Source organism: Cyanistes caeruleus, chromosome 5 (assembly GCF_971803275.1).
Source record: "Cyanistes caeruleus chromosome 5, bCyaCae1.hap1.1, whole genome shotgun sequence".
In the NCBI taxonomy this organism is placed as follows: domain Eukaryota; kingdom Metazoa; phylum Chordata; class Aves; order Passeriformes; family Paridae; genus Cyanistes; species Cyanistes caeruleus.
The window spans coordinates 54,890,025-54,911,957 of record NC_141705.1 but is presented as its reverse complement, the minus strand read 5'-3'; the positions used below and the strand labels follow the sequence as shown (position 1 = coordinate 54,911,957).

The following is a 21,933-nucleotide window of genomic DNA, read 5'->3' as shown; positions in this document are numbered from 1 at the left end:
CACTGATTTTTGTACAAAGATACACTGGTTTCAGTGTGCACACTCAGGATTCCCAAGCAGGAGACATTTTATTGACCTTTTGACAATATCTTATTAATGAAGGCTATTTTTCAGTTGGCAATCTGCTTTAATAAAACACACATAGGGTTATCCTATATTCTATTCGCTATTTGGTATCATTTGGTTAAATGCATTTGTTTTGCAGTATTCTCCATTCTTTTGTATTTCTTTTCTAACACTCTGATATATGCATAGATAAAGTTTTTTTTAAAAGAGTTAGAATCTGAAGAAAAATCACCGATATAATAACACCTTTTTGTCTCATGTCACCATCTGCTGCATCACTTCTGCAACACAAATCATCCCCATTGCTATGTACTATCTTCTAGAATAGATCTTAGATCAAATCTTGCTCTAACTCTTGCATTTGTGAGGAAATACACTACAGGCAAACTCTTCCTTATCTTCAGTATTTTCAGTCTTCTATATTTAGGTTTCCTTTTACCTTAGTGTCACGTGCCTGACCTTTAATGCAACAATTCTCAGTGCACCATTATCAAGCAGAGAAGCATCATGCATCCTATATTCCAGATGGACAACTAAGGCTTGCCTAAGGTCACACTGGACTGCTTGTGGAAGATTAAGGACTTAAGTCCAAGTCCTTCACACACCAGAGAACTACCTCCAGCACCAGACCCATCTGACACTTCAATTTGCTCCTTTCCAGGCCCTGCCTGACACTCACTAAGCTTGTGTCCGGGACATCTTCTGAAAAATGCACAACTCAATGCCTGGGGTCCCCCTAACCCTCCCCACTAAACATACTAGCCATTTATCCAGGTAGCATAAGAAATTCAAATTATTATTTCTGATGTAAGTTGGAGATTTGTTTTCAGCTGGGACCTGCTGGATCTTCATGTGTTTATTAGGTTTGCATGGCAAGATTTTCGTAGCAGGAGAGCTGCAGGGGTGGTTTCTGTGAGAAGATATCAGGAGCTGTCCCCATGTCAGAAAATTCCAGATACCTCCAAGAAGGCCCCAGTGCTAGCCCCAAAGCAGAGCTCATCGGTGAGCTTGGAGAAATTAATTTTGCCAGAATCTGTTGTGCCCATGACAGTGATTGCCAGGTGGTCTCCCCATCCTTAATTCAACCCACAAGATTTTTGTCATATTTTGTCCTCTCTGTCTAACTGAGGAAGCTGAGTGATAGAGCAGCTTGGTGGGCACCTGGCAGCCACCCAAGGTCAATCCACCACAACATAATTATGCAACCTGCCTTGATGAGACCACTGACATTACTCTGCAGAGGTTCTATGGGTATTTGGGCCAACACATGTTCTTTTATTTACAAATATGAAGTTAATTGAATTAACTCTTGTATGCCACATTAATGCTGCTAGAACTGAAAGGAGGATATGCCCTGTTGAGCCTGTGTGATTTGTGTCTTAATGCGGAGCTGGTTGTGTCTTAATGCAGAGCACTTCTTTTTATGATATTTTCTAGCAAAAGAATTAAACGTATCTTTAACAGCATCTAGTTTTTAAAAATTCAATAAACAAGGCAGAAAGTACAGAATAGAAGTGTGTTACCTATATGAGTGCTCTGAAGACACTGAACACCAAGGAGTTTGCCTTTGTCACCTCTCTGCCACTGCAAGTCACCCAAATAAGGTTTACTGTAACTGAGCTAATGATAAATCTGCAACTCTGAAAGAACAGCTTTCTATCTTTAGGCTTCAGCTATGCTTTTCTTTTGTCTGTATAGCCTATTTATGGAATGCTGCTGTTGAACTTGAATGCAAACCAGAAGAGTGTTCCTGCCTAAATTGTCTATAAATACCTCCTGGAGGAGCTTAGGGGGTTTTACTGTCCGTATTTTTGTGAAGTCCTAAATGTGCTGCTTTGCTCAAGTATTTGTTTATTCCTCATTCAACATTCATTGTCTGTCTTCAGAAAGTGACCTCCTGAAATGTATACCCCACATCTGTGTGAGGCTGCTATTTTTATATAACCCTGAGAACTCCGAGGTTGTATGGGCCTCCATGAGACAGGGATATGCAGAAACCTGTGCGTGAAAATTGCCATCTTGGATGCATCAAGGTGCAGAAAAACATACAGATTATTTAGGAAACTGGAAGGATTTTAACAGAAATAATGCTGTAATCTACCACTTTAGATTAAACTGTTTGCTTGTCCTGTATGCCCAGGGGGCATCCAAAATAGGATGGAAATGATGACAATAGAAGAAAATGCAGAGCAAAAGTGTTAGAGGATAATTTGTACCTAGGAAGAATTTCCCCATTAATTAGGCACAGATTCATGCCCTCAGGCAGAAAATTTTCAAGTATTTTCCAAATCCTGAGCTCTGGGTTTGTCTTGGTTGGGGTTTTATTATTTAGTTGGCTGGGTATTTTTGGTTTTATTTTGGTTTTATTTTTGGGTTGTCTTTGGTTTTATTTTTTTGTTTGCCATCCTCTGTAACAATATCAGTTTCTTCTTGGTGGGGTATCACATGTAAACAGGCTGTGTAAGATGGCCACTCAACAAGCATGTGATTTCTTTTAAGATGTTTGATTTTCCTGCTTTTCTGACTCTTTGAAACTCTTTGGAGCTTGAGCTGGAGGTAGGAAGGAGTGCGCTGCTCTATGAAATTAAGTACTTTGACTTCCTCTTACATCCTTCACTATGGCTTGAAGAAGAAAGGGGCAAGGAGAGAGTAACAAGACATCCTGCACAGCTCAATCCAAGCTGTGCAGGGCATTATAATTGCTTTATAAAATTATCCTCCGTGATTATGGTTTTGTGACATTAGTGAACTCTCCTGTATCTTGAGATGGGGTTGTGGTCATTTTTCGGGTCGCCACCCCCGCCAGCCTCCAGCAACACTGAGGGTGTCACACCTCTTGCAGCTCCCCCTTGGACACCCAGGGCTGGAAGGACTGTCCTCACCATAGCTTAACAGCCAAATTGCAGAGTATTATCCCAGTCCTGGGGCAAATACCCAGATATTGGCTTTGGAAAATGCACCTGAAAGTGCAAAATTATATTTACACCCATGCTAACGTATGTGCTTTTCCAAGGGGCTTTGAAATAGTGAAAAGCAAACTCTAAACAGGCCAAAAGCAAAACAAATTTGCTTTTAAGTTAAAAATCCCAAAACATTCAAGAGAAGAAAGCTACAGCCTACACTGGGCCTCATTTGACACTGGAAATATGAACACTGGCCACAATTTTGATAGCAGTAGTGTAGCATACTTAAATTTGCTTGGGTAACCAAACAGAAAATTTAAAAACTTCAGTAGAAAATTGCAAGTTAAATATATTACATTTAAATTGTCAACTAGCAGCCTTATTCACACAATTCATTGTTTTAACCTATTTTAAGTCAGTCAGTTGAAAAACATAGAGTTGCTACATGTCTTTTCTGCAGGAATTTATGGTATTTTGAATCTGGGGGGAAAGATTTCACCTAAAAATAAGAAACAGTTTGCAAAACAAAATCTAGAGCTACTTGGATGTATAAAAAATTGATATTTCATTTTGATAATATGTGATATGTGTATCAGTTATCACTTTGACATTTGTTTAATGTTCCATAATGTAAAATACTTTTCCAGAAAGGCTCCATCCAGTGAAGGTGAAGTGAAATAGGAATTTATCAAACCAGAACAGTACTTGGATTTATGCAGCTTAAAGCAAAGCCTGAATAATCAGAAATCAGACCAAAAAATGAAATCCTTACTTTATAAGAAATGGATGGGCCATATGCAATCCAGAAAACAATTCACTCCATTTTACAAGAACAAAAATGTTCACTTATAAAATTGTGCAAGAAGCTAAACAGGCTGACATCACCATCTCTTGGGTAATATTACACTGCAGGTTTGTCTGGTTTGGTTTTTTGTTGTTTTTGGTTGGGTTGTTGCTTTTTTTCCTCCTTATCCTATACAGCTCAAGTCCTGCAAGTACTAAATGCTTTATGAATATCCTTGCTGATGTGGCACTCAATTCTTTGAGGCTGTAAGTGGGTGGGGAAGGGCGAGTGTGTGTGGTGTGTAATAGGCTCACTAGTAAATCCTCGGTACAATTCAAAAGCCTAGAAGACTTTTGCACAGTATCTAAGCAAAAGACTGAATCTTCTGGTTGACTCAAGTTTTATTAGTCTTCCCACCAAAAGTGCCAATTTCTGGTAATGAAATAAACTATTGTATTTTTTTCTTGTTTATGTCTAGAACTCACAGTGTGTGAATTTTAGAGTAGGCTCCAGAACTGGAAGACAAAGAAAGCAGAAATAATAAATAGACATGAAAGGGTGGGAAACTGGCCTACTCAAAATAGCATTGCTATTGTCATCATCCCTATGATGACAGGACCCTAACTCTTTAGCTGCTTTCTGTTGTGATTTAAGTTAGCAGCAGAAGTCAGTTTGTCCTTTAGATTGAAGGAGCATGGCCAGTGGCCTCAGGCCCTAGCACAGGTCATGTACTGAAATGCTTAGACAGGCTCAGGTTGCCAGCTCTACACCAAGGAAATAAAATTCCTGTTTCAAAACGCATCTCTCGGGCACTTTGTTGCTACAAACTTGTTTATTTGTTTGTTTGTCTGAACTGCTTTGTGTCTAAGCAGAAGGGAGGACAAAACCTTTTGACAAAGATGTGGAGAAATGTATTAGGAACATTTCTTTGAGTTTTCAGAGAAGATAGAACCTCAAAGTCAGATGTGAACTGTATTCTCACACATCTGTGCATTCTTCTTCCACGTGTCTCATCCCCTTGGTCCAGGCTCACTTTTCAAAGAGTTAAGGCTGGTTAATTCAGCTGCTAAGGCTCTGTGCTGAAGTTGGCCAGAGTGTGCAGATATTAATTCAACTGCCTGGTTTCTGCAATTCAATATACAATTGAACGTACATAATCTGAGCAGTACGATTGATTTAACATCAGTGTGGGAACTTTAGCTTTCAGTTTTCATGAATTATGTGTTTGAATTTTGAACTTTAATGCTGTACTAATGTAGACATTTGCATTTAATGACATATCAGCAAAGCTGAATAGGCCTGCCGCCTCCTAAACCCTTAAAAGTTTCAGCTCTGTGAAAACCTCTTGCTGAAAATATGAAAACAGCTGGTAGATTGCCTGACTGAAATGCTCTACTGTTGATCATGAAAAGAGAAGAAACTCAGCATCAACAAGATCTCATGAATCTTTTGACACAGTTTTATGACCATTGTCTTAATATATCATGCCCCTTGTATCTAGAGGCTAATAAAACTTAAATAAAGCCAAATTATTTAATATTCATATTGAAACACAACTATAGAAGTATGACAGAATCACCAAAGAGATGAGATGAACATAATTTTTATCCCAGATTCTTTAAGTGTTTGTGATTTTTTTAATGCATCAACCAAATTATGTAGACAAATCTGAAGATGTCAGAAATATCCAATGTAGTTTTGCACTAACAAGAGCACCAAGAAGCACATTTGCCAAGGTACTTTGGTAAACCAGCTCCCAATGACTTGAGCAGCAACAGCAATGTTGGTTGAGGATTTTGGAATAAGTTCCTGGAATTGTCAGTATAGACATATATTCATAATGGAGGCATCCATGGACAATGGAATAATTTATTGTTCCATTCAGTGTCTTTTAAATCTAGAAATTCTAAATTTCAAGAGATTAAAAAATATTTAGGTGTAAGAAAAAATAGTCATTTTAATAATAAATAATCATAATTTGATACCTGATTGTAATTATTTTTGGAAAAAAAAAAAAAAGTTCAGTTTTGTTAAGAATTCTGCTTCCCCTTAATTTTTTGGTCTAAACATTTCTGGCTTTATCTCAAACTGCTGTAGTCATGTCTTTAGAAAGTCAATATCACCAATTTCTTTTTAGAAAAAAGAATTAGTAGAATGTCCCATCTTTAAAACAGACTTTTTTAAAAAAAATTACTTTGTATTCAGCTAAAATTTAAAAACTCTTTTCCACATGAAAGTAGCTTTCAAAGTTCAAAAATACATTGACTCTAGTTCTATGTTTTGACAAGCTTTTATAATAAGTTATCTTATTGCATGCATAAATTAGTTGGTTTTTAGCCTCATAACCACCTGGAGCATTCAAGACTTTCACAACAGAGACATAAAATGTGCAATATGGAAAAAGAAAAATACAACTCTCAAAGGAATATCAAACCTTTCAGCTTGAAGGTTAAATATGGGCATTAAAAGGAATCCAATTAAATTGAAAACAAGAGTGTACTAAATTGCCCAACTGTAATAAATTCATTATGTATGGATAAAGGGAAACATAACAATTCATAATAAATACATATGCTTCTTAAGTACAATTGCTTCTAAAAGTAATTAGAGTAGATCATTCCTTGTTCCAGACCCTCGTTCTCAGTAGTCTGATGGGTTTAGCAGTGCAGAGGCACCAGTACTACTTGGGAAGATGGGAAATGTGCAGGAGCAGCAATGTGCAGTGGGGAAACAATCTCATATAAACAATCTCATATAAAACTTCAGTCTTGTATAACAAGATTAACGATACAACTTGCATTTTCTGTGTAACAACAGGAAATAAAAGTAGGAATCGGTTGTTTTTTGTTAAACTTCAAAGACTATACCTTGCATTTCTGTGATTTTATAGCTGGTTTAAATGCTAATGAGTTGTTTTGCTTTTTGCTCCCCTCTTGTACCAGCATGATGTAATAACTGGAGTTAGATTATCCAAAAATGCTATCTCCTTGTTTCAGCCTCTAGACAACTAAATTTTCAAAGTAGCTTATTCCTGGCAGTTCCCCCTGACAGGAAGGAAAGGAAGGAGTCCTTTTGTTCCAGATATCATACAAAGTCAGGCTCACCTTTGTGTTTCAGCTGCATAGCCCAAACTCTAGCAAGAGCCATGGTCAGCCATAAGATTCATAAGGCTAATAAGGCTCAGAGCTGCCTGTGGAATTTCACATGTTAATGTAAATTAATGCTTTTAAAGTACAAGAGAAAGGACAGATTGAATGACCAGTGCCATGTTTCCTCTCCTTGCTCCAGTTTCAAGAGCTGTTTTTCTCAATGTTGGGAGGAATATGGTTGCTGTTGGTTAGTAATGATATAGCATCAGAAAGCAAAAAACCCAGAATAAACAGGAAAAATAAACAAAATAAAAAGCCCAGCCGAAATGGCAGTGAACTTGCCTACCAGGAGAGCTACTGACAATGACAGCAACCTGTAGACTTTTCATCAAAAGAGTTCAGTTTGCTGGGAATAATGCATTAAGGATTTGCACACAGGTAGTGTCAAAAGGCAGCCTTACACAGTGATTGGGATTGCATGAAGAAGCTGATTCATTAAGGTCCAATGCATTCTTAAGGAGAAAGTCTAGAACGAGTGCCATTATTTAAAAGTACATTTCTCACTCACTGAGTCAAGATTCCCAGGAGCTATGAAAGGCAATCATGCGGTTCTCAAGTGATTGGAAATGTCATTATAATGTAAAATGCAGAAAACTTAATCCCCGTAACTTTTTCCACAGCTTTTTTCCTGCCTGGACAGATGTTCCTTGTCAGCCTCTTAAAAAATACATGGACCATAATACAGGCTCACCATGGTCACTGCGAAGTGGTGTTAGTCTAAGTATTAGCTGAAGGCAAGAACAGGAACAGGAAAACTTTCACTCTAAATAAAATATGTGTCTTTTGGCCAGTTGAGCAGAGGGGATTATAAAACTCAGGACATTAGGCAAAAACCACTGTTCTTGTGTAGTAGATGATGTAGATGTTAGAAAGCCATGTTGTAGTAGAATAAAGAATAAAGAATAAAGAATAAAAATAAAGAAATAGAATAAATATATTAATTAGATTTATAAAAAAAATAAATAGAATAGCATATAATGGAATGGAATGGAATGGAATGGAATGGAATGGAATGGAATGGAATGGAATGGAATAGAGTAGAATAGAATAGAATAGAATAGAATAGAATAGAATAGAATAGAATAGAATAGAATAGAATAGAATAGAATAGAATAGAATAGAATAGAATAGAATAGAGAAAGGGTTAAGACAGGCTGTGAGACACATGGGGCTCTGAATCCCAGTGGTAAGACCTCAAAAATCCCTTGATGTTCATTTCAAGGAACAGTCTGAAGAGCAAGAAAGATCACAGGCTTCAGATATGTTGCAAAGCATATCTGCCAAAAATGTAGAATCACACAGTGATTTGGGTTGCAAGGGACCATAAAGAACATCTAGTTCACATGTAGTTCTTCCCTGTATTCTTGAGATTTTAATCTGCTGGGTTCAATCACTTTCCAAAGGTTTCCTCAAGAGGGGAGCTTGGCATGAGGAAATGCATTGCTTTAGCTGTAGAGCAGTATTAAAAAATAACATTACAGTGCTTTAATATGAAATTGTCCTTGTGTGTATTCTTCTTCTTCAGATTTTTGAAAAATACTCAGAGTCAGATTTTCTCAATTCCCATTTTTAGCTAGTTCTATTCCCAGTTTTAGCCTGCCCTGAGAAAGGGAAACAGGCCAAAAGTTGGTGTAACATAGGTGCCTCCTTATAATTCTTACAAAACTGAGGTCATAGTGCTAATAGCTTATTAATTTTTCTATTTAGCATTCTTATAGTCATGTCAGACTGATCACTCCTACCAGGTAAATGCTTGCTTCATTTTGAAGAGCACAAACTAAATATGATGTGACTCCAACTTGGCCACTTTTTTTTTTTTTGCCAGGCCCATTTTATGACTCCCATGTCTGGTTTCCCAGGCTAGTTCACCACAACTCAAAGGAATAGGTTTGCATGATCAGGACTATGAATTACTAAATGCAGCATGTATTTTCTCTGTGGCAATCAAACATCATTTCCATTGGTGGGCTAAGCCAAATAACTTGCAATCTCTCTAGTTCTTGGAGTGCAGGTATTGACATTACAGAATACAACCATAGTTTAATCTCTTTCTTTTTGGAAAGCTCAGGAACGGGTGGCATGGATAATTAATTCCCCTTACTGAGAAATTGTGGCTCCTTCTAAATGCTGTGCCACTTCTGGGCAAGTTCATATGAGTGGGAAAATTTACAGAATTACCTGAGGATAAGAATCTATTTGCACTAAGGAGAAATGTTGTAACACCTACAAGCAGAAGTTGTGCTGCATAAAACAAGCCAGAGAATCTTCAAATCTTTGAGGCTGAAGCAGAACTTCTCAAAATCTCTGCTACTACCTATGCAATGGCTCCCTACAGCAGGTGAAGTTCTGCTCTGTAGTATCTGGGAGATCCAGTAACCAGCAGCAAAATTAGAATAATCTAATTCCTGCTGGATTACATAAGTACATAATAAACTTACATAGGATAGGATAGAATAAAAGCATATACAAATGTAGTACACAAATATATAATAAAAATATAAATCCTTCAAGACATAATTCCTATACTAATGTAAGCTCTTCCCCTTGCCATCATGACACAGCTGATTTCTCCCATCCAGAATGAATCATCTCTGTTGCATGCCTGTGCAACAAGAAGATCTCTTTAAAGGGAAAAAAAGAAGAAGAAAAACAAAAGGAATCCCTCAGACAACAAAACAAGCTGAAACCTGAATTCCCAACTTAGGCTATAATCAAATAGTGATTTTCTGACTGCCATGGGAATGGAGCAAGAATTAGGGCAACATACACAGCTCAACCTGAATAAACCATATAGATAGGGAATGAAACATTTTAAAAAGTGATTGATTGCAAAATGGTAAAACAAGCAGATATTATCACAGATTCTTTTTCATAACAGAAATGTACTTCTTTACATTAGCCTCCCACAGAAATGTATTGTCTCAAGTTTGCTAATATATAGGTATGCTTATGGATGCTTTTACTGTGTGTTGTTCCTTTAGGTGTGTTTATTTTGATGAATTAATCTTTTGTTGATAGGCTAATTCTTGATTCATTTTTCTTTTTAATTTATTTTTTAAATGTCCTACTCCTCATTTTAGAACAGTCTGAAGCAGCTTCCATTCTTCCTCCCCCTAAATAATTTATCCACAGAAAACTGAAGATTCCATTAACACAGGCTACTCATGAGTCTGGGTAAATTCCATGAACAGAGACAACTAAATGTAGAGTCAAAAGTCAAGTGCAAGCTAAGGAACAAGAAGATGTTTAAGTAGTAGTTCAGTTCTCAAGAGAATCCAATCATTTTGTCCATCACCATACAAACAAACTGCCAACAGGCAACAATGTAAGAGTCATACTGCAGGACTATGGCATAGAACAACCAGAATATAAGAAAATGGGTAGTGAATCTGCTGATCACTGCAGTATCCTCTCCAATGAAACATGGGTAGGGCAAGCACAGAGTGGTGCTTCACCAGAGGGCTCTCACAGGTGCTGCAGGGTGCATTGCTACACCTGCTGTGGGAGGTTTGGCATTTGACAGCTCTTAAAGAAGTTCTTGTCTTTGAACGTGCCCCATCCCTTTTTCACATGTGCATAAGTCACCAGCAGCTCCACTATTCCATGACCCTGCATCCCCCATTCTAATGCCAAGTGCCATGAAAAAGGATTTCCTTTCTGTGTTTCAAAACTTGCCTTGCCTAGTTTCATTTGATGCCTTCTAGTTCTCAGATTGGAAGAGACAGGGAACATCAATCCCTCTTCCTGCTGTCCATGCCTTCTGGTGACTTTATGGTCCAAAGGCACACCAGAAAAATAAAAATACACCCCTTGCTAGGACGCTTTTTGTTACTTGCAGCTACACTATAAGATCTGTACATACAGAGCTGTTTACGGCAGCTGGGAAGGATTTTCACAGCTAAGGATGATGTGTGGTGATCCCAGCTGAACTGAAAGGCAATGGGTCTTGCACACAAATAGTTTATATACCCTCTTTTCCTCCCAGAATCAAAATGCACAAATTCACCCAAGCAGGATTTTAATTTCCCAGAATTATCTTCATGTGTGCATCTAATATAGCTAAATCCTTAGACTTTGCTGCTTTTCTAGCTGAGCAGGTGGTTCAAGGGTTTTGCCACAGCCATTCTCAGTTTGAGATTTAATGACTTATAGCAAGGAGCTGAAGCAAAATGCCACACTGCATAACTGATTTCAACTCAGCTCTGACAGTTTGCACAAGCCAAGGATCCATCCTCAAAGAAGGTGGTTGCTAAATTCATATTTTTCTAAGAGCAGTCACAAAGTATTTATAAGTTCTCAAAGAGCCTGAAAGCAAATGTGAGGGAGCCTCTCTTTTCCTGGACATCTACCCCATGCCAGGGAAAGCTTTTCTTTAGCTTGTAAAAAGCTCAAAGGAAAAAAAAAAATCACTGCTTTTTGTAAGTGGGAAGGTTGACTATCCCATGCTGTTGTGGGGTGGATGGGAAGAGTTTGGCAGTTAAAATACTATCAAAAAAACAAAATCACCTCACTTTTTTTTTTTTCCTTTTTAAACTTCATTATAGTTTAAATATATGGATATCTCATAATACATGTATTTTAAACACAGTTTAAATTTTAATAAATAATTTAACATATTGGAGCAATAACAAGATTAGTGCACTGACAATTTGTTACCAGCTGGGTATGACAGTGAGGTTAAAAACAAACTTGTGTACATTAGCGTGTGCCCCTTTCCACTAGCCTTTCCTAAGGCTCCTGTGTGGGTAACTGGTGACTGGAATAGGAACCTCTACAGAGCTAGGTGTTTTTTGTGATTTTTCCACCACTACAGCTGCTTTAGCTGGTTTTTCTAAGTGTCAGGTTTGGACCCTATGTTTAAGAAAGTAGGTTATCAATGGAAAATAGGATTGTCTTGGAAAATTTTTCCTTAGTCACAAAACACTGTGTTCTTTTGGATTTTCTGTTCCAACGTCCCAATACGTTCTTCAAAGCACAGCTGCCTTCCAGTTTCTTCTTCCAGTGAACTTCTTCCAGTTCAGGCCATGATCAAATACCAAGAATTTGGCATTCACCAATCAAAATCAGAAGAGGAAAATGAGAAGTAGAATGAATCCCTCACGGGGAAAGTGGAGGGGCAGGCACTGATGACAAGACCAGAGGGAATGACATGGCTGGGGAGGTTTGGGCTGGATATTAGGAGAAGGTTTTTCAGCCAGAGCATGATTGGACACTGGAATAGGCACCCTAGGGAACTGGTCACAACACCAAGCCTGACAGAGTTCAAGAAATATTTGGACAATATTTGGGATGTGCTGTGCAGGGCCAGGAGCTGGATTTTGGTGATCTTCATAGGTCCTTTCCAATTTGGGTTATTCTCTTATTCAATGATTCTATGAAATCTTAAAAACACCTTCTCCCCCACCACGCCCTCCTGCAAGACAAGGAGGAAGTTTCTGGCAGCATCTCAGAGAAACCACCCCTGTACCCCCTCCGCTATGGGAACTGTGCCATGCAAACCCAATTCAGCCTCACACCCAGCGTTCCTGTAAACATTTACCCTCCAACAACAGCCCGCAGGCTGCCACTGTGTATTTGCATTATTCCACAAATACTTTTTGTTGTGAATAATGTAAAAATCATTGCCTATTGTGCTTCAGCTTCTTTAGAGCATTCTGAAAATAGAACATACACTGAAGTAGTGCAACATTGTGCTTCAAATCTGGGTTTTGTTTGGTTTTATGTTTATTGTTGTTGGGATTTTTTTCTTGGCGTTTTCTTGGTTTGTTTTTTTTTTTTTTCCCTGCTATTTTTCATTTTGTTTGAGCTATCTAGTGGTGAAGCACCTGTCACTTTATAGCAACCTTTTCCACTGGCATTGCTGCTCTCAGGCACTTGAAATAAAATGTTTTTTTCTCAGCAGAAGGCTGAGTTGTGGTTACTGGCTGGTGTATAGGAATTGTTCCACCTACCTGTGAGAGGCAGCTCCTTCTGTGCCGTGACAGACCCACTGCCTAGGAGCTCGTGACTCTAAGGTGATAGAACATTACATCAACCTGAAAGTGCAGGGCAAGTCCAAATGGGCTGAGTGCAGTACAGTTCAAACTGAGATGTATTTTTCCCTGTGTGCATTGCATCACTTTGTATTATAGAGGCTTTGGCAAATTTTTGCTTTTTATGGTAGGGCATGAATTTACTAATAGGAACAGGAAGGCGGGAAAACATTTTAAGGGGTAGTCCTGGGAACTAATAACATTAGAATAACATACATGCATATGCAAATCACCCTTTCTGGATGATCTCAAGGTATTATGGTGATTTGCCTCCCACTTTCCCACCCAAGTAATACAAGAGGGGAAAAAACAGCAAACATTCTAATTTTTTCTGAAGAATCCTTGAAAAATATATTTTGTTTGATAAACTAAAAGCAGCTTTCTAACAAGGACAAAACAGTTAATGACTGAATAGATAGTTTCTTTAAAAAAGAATAATAAAAAGTCAGTTTCCCAATGACAGGTGTTTCAAGAAAAAATTCAGTCTGATTTTCTACTACAGCAATTACTACCAAAAACTGAAAAACAACCAGGGACTGATAAATACATTAGTGAAAGGTGAATATGGGATTCATTTTCAGAAGGAAAATAAAAGTAAGAGATGGGACTGCTTCACAGAGAAATAAATCCTTAAAAAAAAATGAAAGAACCAGTACCAACAGAGTTACCTCTGAACACATAAAGGTAAAAGAAATGTGGCATCTCTGGCACATCTCATAAAGAATAAATCTCCATACACACTATATATATATATATATATATATATATATATATATACAAATAGAATCCTATCAAACAAAGTATTAGTCTAGATTGTATTAATGAACTTTGCCAACAACTCACACATAAAAACATGTTTGCATTAAGTGTTTCTTGAATTTTTCAAGTAAGAAACAAATCAGTAACAATCAGCCTGTTGATAGGTATTTCATGCAGAAACATAAGACACAAATTTGTTAATAAATTATTCACCAGCTTTTCTCTCAAGTGTATTGAGAGCTGGCAAGATGTCCATGGCTCAGGCTAGTGCTAAATAACTGCACGTAAAACAGAGAGGCACTGTCAGGAAACATAACACAGAGATTACTGGTAGGTCTTGACTTAGTCAACATCCTCATTAATGATAGTAAAGTGTAAGTAAACAGAAACATAATGAAATCTGTTGGTAGCTGGAAGGAACTGCATGCCCGTGTCAAAGAAAGTGGAATACTACAGAGGAAGTGAAATGCCTGGGTGTCAAATAAAAACCCACTACATCAAATGAATAAAAAATATTCTATTCTTACTTGAGAAGAACCACAGGCATGTCCCAGATTAATTTTCCATCCATCACCAGGCAGTGCTAGCCAGACAATCACAGTGGTTTCACAAAAGTCAGTGGAAACACCAGTGAAGATTGAAGGAAGCATGGACCTGTTTTCCCCAGCTGATGGGCCGCTACTTAGGGGGAGTGGCAGAGAGAGCAAAAGGTGACTTTAGGTCCTGCATGGTGAAGTGCATTACTTGTGTTATAGAGAGGTAGCAGCTCTTCTGACATAATCTACAGCACCCCATTGATTATACTATCAGTATTTTTTTTTAAATCTGCAAAATTATTACTCAAAATGTTTAGAGATGAGGGGTTGGATAATACCGAAGGTAATTTCATAAGTCCATAAACCTGAAAATATGTATCTTAAGGTGGTACATTAGTAAATGATTCAAGGAACCTTATTTACTCTGGCTACTTCACAGCCTGTACTGAAAAAAATGTTATTGCTGAGGCCTCAAAGTGCTGTTTTGCCTGCTGTTTTCATTAGAAGCCATTCATGTTTTATTTAGATAGCTTCAATCAATGTGTATCTCTGTTTTATTTTTCAGTTAAACCCTGCCAGCACAATCAACCTCGTCTGCAAATTGTTCTACATTGTCTGTAAGTGAGTGCCTTTCAGTACTGTAAACCTTGTGTAGTTAATTGTTCTTGGAGAACAGGGGAATATTTCTTGATAGCAAGGCAATCATTTATGTGACAATGTGTTGTGTTTATTTTGAATACAAAATTCATATCACACTGTTGGTTTTGGTATTTCTACCTTTCGGTGCTTTACATGTCCTATTAGGGCTAACATAGAGGGAGCAACACCTGCTCTGATTCTTTAAAAGTAGCTTGGGGACAAATGGGAATTATGGATCAATTTAACTGGAAAAAACTTGCTCCAGTAAGGGGAGCTGCCTGAATAGGTTAGTAGTTGAAGACAGAACACAAACTGTAGGAGTTAAAGGGTATTCTTGATGTAGATGGAGCTCACTGATGGAGTGCCTAAAAACTGTGCTGGGAGCTGTGCTGTTTCTCATGTTTATAAGAAGTGTAAAAAAGACCAGTTGCTAAAATTAAAAGATCCCATTAAAACAAAATAGTTGGTCAAGCTAGTGAAAACAAGGGCTGACCAAAGATTTACCAAGTTATTTTTGAAGGTGGAAAGGCAGGTGAAACCCACAGGAAACAGATTTAAGGTGATGCACCTTGGAAAAAGCAATCCAAGACTCAAGGAAACAACATGAGCTCTAAGCTGGCTTTAACTTTCAAGAGCAAGACCATGAAAACACCAGCCTAATCCTAGAAAATGCTGGGTAAAATCACAGGAGGTTTAACAGAGCAGACAGAAAACAGAAAATACTGTTAAACCCCAATACAACCCCAAAGTTCATCCCTATTTTGAACACTGTCTGCTCCTTCACCTGCAAACAAAATATGATGAAAAATTCAGAGGAGAATAACAAAGGGGATGAAAGCTATGGGGCAGCTTCCCCTTGACAAATGAGCAAGGGGTTTAGGACTCTTGCTATGGTCAGACTTGACTTGAGAAGAGATGGTAGTTTCTGGGAGTCAGAGCCACAGAGCTAGATGGAGCCATTCACAGAAGAAACCCATGGAGTGGTGGGCTGCATGCTCACCTGGCTTTCCCAGGGCTGTTTTTATGGGTGCCCCACATCTAGATGGCCTCAAGGGAGAAACAGCATCAGAAAGCCAGAAAGCCAGAAAGCATTACTAACACTGAAAAAAAAAAAACAAACCTCCACGTGTAATTGAGAAAGTTCCTGAAATTAAAACGGGTGAAAGAGTACTTGGGGGAAAATACCACAAGTGCTTGTGCTGTTGCTGCAATGTGTGCTTAGGGGGGACAGCTGGAGCACGTGTGTGGTGGCAGGGTGTGTGTGTAAGCTGTTTATATCCTGAACATGAACCATATGCTGCTTTTAAGTCTTCCCCAACCAAGCAGCCGTGTCTCCCTGATCAGACCTTATCTTTAAAATGATGACCGACTTCTGGGACTTCCTTCTGTGCTTGCTTCCTGCTTCTGTGAACCTGAACATGGCTCTTGGGAAGCACTGTGGATTGACAGCTTCAGCAACTACAAAAAATAAGACATGATAATCGCTGTCAGAGAAGGACTGGAAAGAGAAACTGAGAGCTTAATTACGACTCCAAAGGAATGGGTTCTTTGTACAGGCGATGATAAAATGAAGATAGAAGGAAGAAAGTGCAGAGCATAAGAATTACAGTCAGCTTTTGGAGACTATTAGCAGTTCAGTTTATGATCATAACAATACAGCTAGAGATATTTTAAAGATGCAACCTAAAAGGCCATCAAATTGGGCACCAGGCATTCAGCAAGAGCCACAAAATACAAGTAGCTTCATCACAATAGGAGAGTAATAATGGATTTGTTGTAATCTTAATCCAGATAAGAAATACTGATGCATAAAAATCCCCTTGAGACTTTTTTTTTTGGCTGCTAATGGCCATAAGGCATATGCTAGTGATGCTGTTTAGGTTTTGCCTTTTTTTTTATGTTCTCTGTATTCTTCACACATATATTTGTATCTCTGTCACCTATTGTATTAGTGACTAGTTTTCCCAGTACTTTTCCATGGCCTTTCCCTAAGCAGAAAGACAAAACAAATTCCAAGCTCCAAGCCCCAGGGGATACAAGGCTCTGTGCTATCTTGGTTCTTCCTGGGAACCAAGGCCGAGAACAGCTCTTTGAGATACATTTCATGGACAGAGTACAGCTAGTGCTGAGGGGGCTCCAGAGAAAGGGATTGACCTGGGGAGGAATTACATCACCATTTGTCCTCCTAACTGGTGCTTTCTATCAATTATGCTAATTTTCTAAAACCTATAAAAATTTAGATACCCCTGGGGGGAGGGGTAGGCTTTTGTGGACATCTTTCCATAACTACTCCTGGAGGTCTCCAAATAAAGATCTCCTTTTATATGATCTCATTACTAAAAGTATTTTGAATTTCATTTCCAGGTTGGGAAGAAGGCAACACTAGGAGATCCAGTGTGGTGGGCTTAGAAAGGAAGGAAGGATATTGTATCATTGTGGACACTGCTTGTCCACTTCTTGAAAATGCCAGACTAAGAATGCAGCATAATACAAACATACAACTAGCAATGACACAGAAAGCATAATTACAATTACTAAAAAAATTATTGGGAAAACCAATATAAATATAATAAAAGTAAATAAATAAAAATAAATATAAACCAAATACAAACCAATATTCTGCACACCACAAACATAAACTGTGCACCTTCTCAAAACCAAATATAAAACATGATAATAGCATCCGAAACTCCTTGATAGCTGGATTTGAATTGGATCCCCTGAAAACCTGGATGGTATGATAGAAAAACAGATACTACAGCAGCAGTAACAGTGCCCTCTAGATACTGCTAACACATCTATAGAAATATATACTCCTGATTAGCATTTATATACTACAGCAAAACACCAAAAACCTGGCTGGCTTTGAGGTGTTGGTGTCTGCCACATAGTGAGATCCAGCTTGATGGAGTGGGTTGTCTCTCCTTGCCCAACACTCCTTGTACTATGCATGAAGGTCAGCTAGGTACAGATATGGCTGGAAGAGGTGAAATGCAGGTTTCTGCCTTGGCCATTCCATTCCCTTCAGCTTTTATGTACAGGATCAGCTTTGCAGCCTGCATGGACTATTCTGCTTGAGCCTCTGTTTAGCCCAGGGACTGCAGTACACAGCCAAAGAGGCAATTGGCCAATGGATCCCCACTGGAAGGGCTATATCTTACTGCTCTTCCTGAATAAAACAACAGCTTTATTTCTTTAGGGATGACCCCTCCCTTTCAACACATGTGTTAAAGTAAATATGCTTGCCTCCAAAGGTGTAAATGACACCCAGGAATTTGTAAGAGGGGGATGCTCAAGGTCAGCAAAAGAAAAGCCAGCAGTCTGCAGGTGTTTGGTCACAGAGCCAAGCAACAGAGTCTCCACCTGTGTGTCAGTCCTTGGAAGGACACCAAGGAGCATGCAACCCCACTGTCTTGAGCCCTCCAAACTAGAGGACAGCCACATTAAAGAAAAAAAATAACACCACACCTAGCTCATCAATAAAGTCAGCAGTCCTAGCAGGAATCCTTACTCCAAGACCTTAAATACTGAAAAACATGAGTTAAAACAAGAAAAACATGAGTGTGGACAGCTAGTATTTAACAAAGCCAACAAGGCAATGAGTGGAATTAATTCGAAGTAAATAAAAATACATAAATAAAAGAAAAAACAGGGTGAACCCAAACAAAACCAAACAATAAACCCTACAAAATAAAATGATGAATAAAACCAACAAAAAATCCACCATCAGCAAAAACCAAAACAACATAAAATGCATTCATCACAGTACTGTCATATTTTGACTTGAAAGAGAGAAATGTGGGGCCAGTGATGTTACACTGCCCTTAGACTGATCACAAATTTCAGAGGGAGAGATGATTCCTCCCTTCTTTGCACACAAAAGCTTGCAGGCTTCAACATGTAAGTACACGTAAACTACAAGGAGTTTTATGTGCCCTATTAAAAAATAATATGTCAGTGCTCCAAAAAGCAGAAGGCAGGTAACTTATGACCTAGATTTAAATTTAAGATGAGCATCCTGGACTGACCACCAAGAAGCAAGAATTTTGCTGTTTGCATTATATTTGATGATGTTCTCCACTGCCACATCCAGGACATCCAGTGCCCAGAAAATGTCACAAACAAGCATGTGGCATCAAGTAAGCAACACTGCAAAAACCAGCTGTACTGCAGTTCCCTCCTTGCACAGATCATTTGAACAAGCTGAAAATGAGTAAGATGTACCTTAGGAAAAGGGTGTACTGGATAACACAGGTAACTGGGAGCTCTCAAATTCTAATAATGTTGATGGTATTTAGGGGTTTAGCTGTGTTTCATGAAAGAGCCTAGTGATCCAGGACTATCATCAATTTGCCAGTCAATTTACAGGGGCCTAGCACTAGATACAAATCTCCAAAATATATTAAGGGTCACATCTGAAAAGCAATTCCAATGCTTGAACCTTATTCCCTACCTACTGCTCTAAGCATCTCTTCAGCATAATGATATTCATATTTTCCAAATCACTATGCTGCTCTCATCTTGGCTCACTGAAAAGCTGTTGTGTATACTAATTGGTGTGGTATGTCCTATACATTAGGGTCTCTGGCTTAATTTGGAAATCGTCTTAAAATTCATACTTGAATTATTGATTTTACAGCTTAGACGATGAAATGAGATAGGGTGGATTTTACAGTTATGAATAATACACTCCTGCTCAGCCAAAGCTACCTAGTGATGACTTCAAGCTTAAAGAGATGCCACCACTACACATTTTCCACGTGCTAATATCAGGCTACCTACAGTCTTCACCATATATTTGTTATTTTTCTTTATAGCCACGCAAAAGTAGGGATTAGTGTGTAAGGGATTTTAGGACACAATTCCCATTGGTCTCTGCTGAGACCAATGCACCTGAAAACCTCTTTTGAAATCTGCTCCAGATATTGATTGCTGTCCAATTTCCATTTGGCTGAATAGGTAAGGTCCCTGACCCCCTTTTCTTGTGCGCTGGTTGATAACATTTTATAGTCCATCCTGTTATCCTTCGTGAAAGACATTAGGTACATCTTGCTTGCTCCTCTTTCCCTTTCAGGATTTGTCTCAGCAAGACCTTTCCTCTACAGCCCTAATGAGCACAAAACTAATTGGGTACATCTGCAGCCATACTTAGGAACATTCAAGACTACCTGGCACTATCACCCTTTTTGCACTGTTATGGTATCAGTACCTTGGTAATGGACTACTCAGCATTTCTCACAGTCCTCAGGTGCCAGTCTACTGGCCCTTTCTGCATTTCAGTCACCTCTTCCTGTTGGGTGCCTCTGCTGGTGCATTTTGGTGTTTTGTTTGCTTTCTCTTCAGCTGCCAGGTACTGTGCTAACTATCTGAAGATTAGATTGCACATTTGTCTTGGATCATTTTCCTGTGACTCAATCAGAGGAAGCATTAAAAGATTTATAAAATGAATGTGTGAAACAAGGATGTGCCAATCAACTGTACAGTAGGGGGTAAAAAAAGCCATTATTTCAGTGACTGCTGCTATGCATTAAAAGAAAACTGAACTTAATAAAAAATCATTCTACTGATTTCTGAAACGGAGTCCAGGAGGCAAAAAGGTCATGTAGAAGACCAGAAAGATCAATTACATGTCTCTGCACAACCACCCATTTCTTAAAGCTCTGATTTTTGGTATAATCCCTTTGTCTATGTTTTGACCCAGTCTTATTTGATTTATGTTTTTTATTCATTAAATTGTATGCATGAGGTATCCGCTCAAGACTTAACCTTATGCATTTTCACTGAAGGGATTTTTGTTGTATTTGATACAAACCACTCTACCTAGTTTTATTATTTGAAATCTTCAAAATCTGTCTTTGTATTATTGATTTCTTTCTTTTCGAAACCTGACTTACCCCTAGCAATAGCATTTAGTCTTAAAAATAATTAGGATCACTTTACCACTGCAGCATAACCTCAAGTAAGAAAGTTAATTTCCTATTCAGTTTAGAATTTTTCCATTAATACCATGAATACTAAATTTATACTATGGCAGTCAAAATCCTCTGAGAGTACCTGTAAAACACCAATTTCTCAGCTGTGATCATTTCCTACTTTTGTTTCCCAGATGGCTTTAAATCCTCCCACAGTGTTGCAACAAGAGTGGTATTTTCCCTTTTTTTTCTCTCTCTAATCCTGCTTGCCAGGAGATAGGTGAGATAAGTGTTCACAGATGATATCAGCATTACAGGATAGATGCTTAATAGTACTGCAAAAGCACCGTGCCCAGCAGTCCCCAGGGCCAATACATTTCTCCCAGTAGCTCAAATTTTTCTCCATCCTGACAAGCAATGTGCACTGGAACCTTACCTTGTGGACATGAGTATAATTCTTCCTTCATGGTAACACTGTGAGGGATGCCAGTGGCGGATTTTCCGCTCTTCCTCATGGGTGGGACACGTTGGTTTCTTTTAGTGTCCAAAGGCTCCATGATCCTGGCTGGTGGAGTTATGCTAAGTTGCAGCATTCAACATACGTCTTCAAGTGCCCTATAGATAGATTTAGGTCAGTCCATTGGTTTCCTAAGGAGTATGGGCACCAAATATCTGTTTGTTGTTGGGTTGCTTGTTTCAAAGAAGATCTGACTTTTCCTGAATGCTACAAGAGTAAATGAACAAGCAGCCCAGGAAGTACTGTCGACTTTTTTGGTCCTAAAAATCATTCTGCTTTTTCTCCTTCTCAACCAAGCCATTGCTTTTGCTGTTTTTGGGGGTTTTTCCTGGTTTCCCTGAACTTTTCTGACTTTCACCAGCAGCTGCAACCAACAAACCCCTTTGCTTCCAAATTTGCTGTCAGCTCCAGGGAAACCTCTCTGATGGCACAGCTTATTTACTCTGCTATTTCTGCTTCCTGTTGTTTCAGCAATAACTGTGTGGAAGAGCATTTAATTGCTTTTCCCATTTAGCCTGGCTGAAGCATGCTCAGCACACCCATCTGCTTTAACATGACTTCTACATCAAAGTCCCACCCCCGCTCTACAACAGCCAGTTACATCTTACAGCCTAATTTATCCACACACAAAAAGAG

The 21,933-nt window shown here is 38.6% G+C and overlaps 1 long non-coding RNA gene across 1 annotated transcript in view; it reads left to right on the top strand.

Moving 5' to 3' along the window:
- The window catches only part of LOC111928954 (uncharacterized), a 55,732-nt gene extending 37,168 nt beyond the window's left edge, over positions 1 to 18,564 (top strand). The window contains exons 2-3 of the long non-coding RNA XR_002864394.2: positions 14,795 to 14,846; positions 17,233 to 18,564. This is a non-coding gene — a long non-coding RNA (uncharacterized LOC111928954). The remainder of the gene's footprint in view (positions 1 to 14,794; positions 14,847 to 17,232) is intronic.
- Positions 18,565 to 21,933: the final 3,369 nt, after the last annotated feature.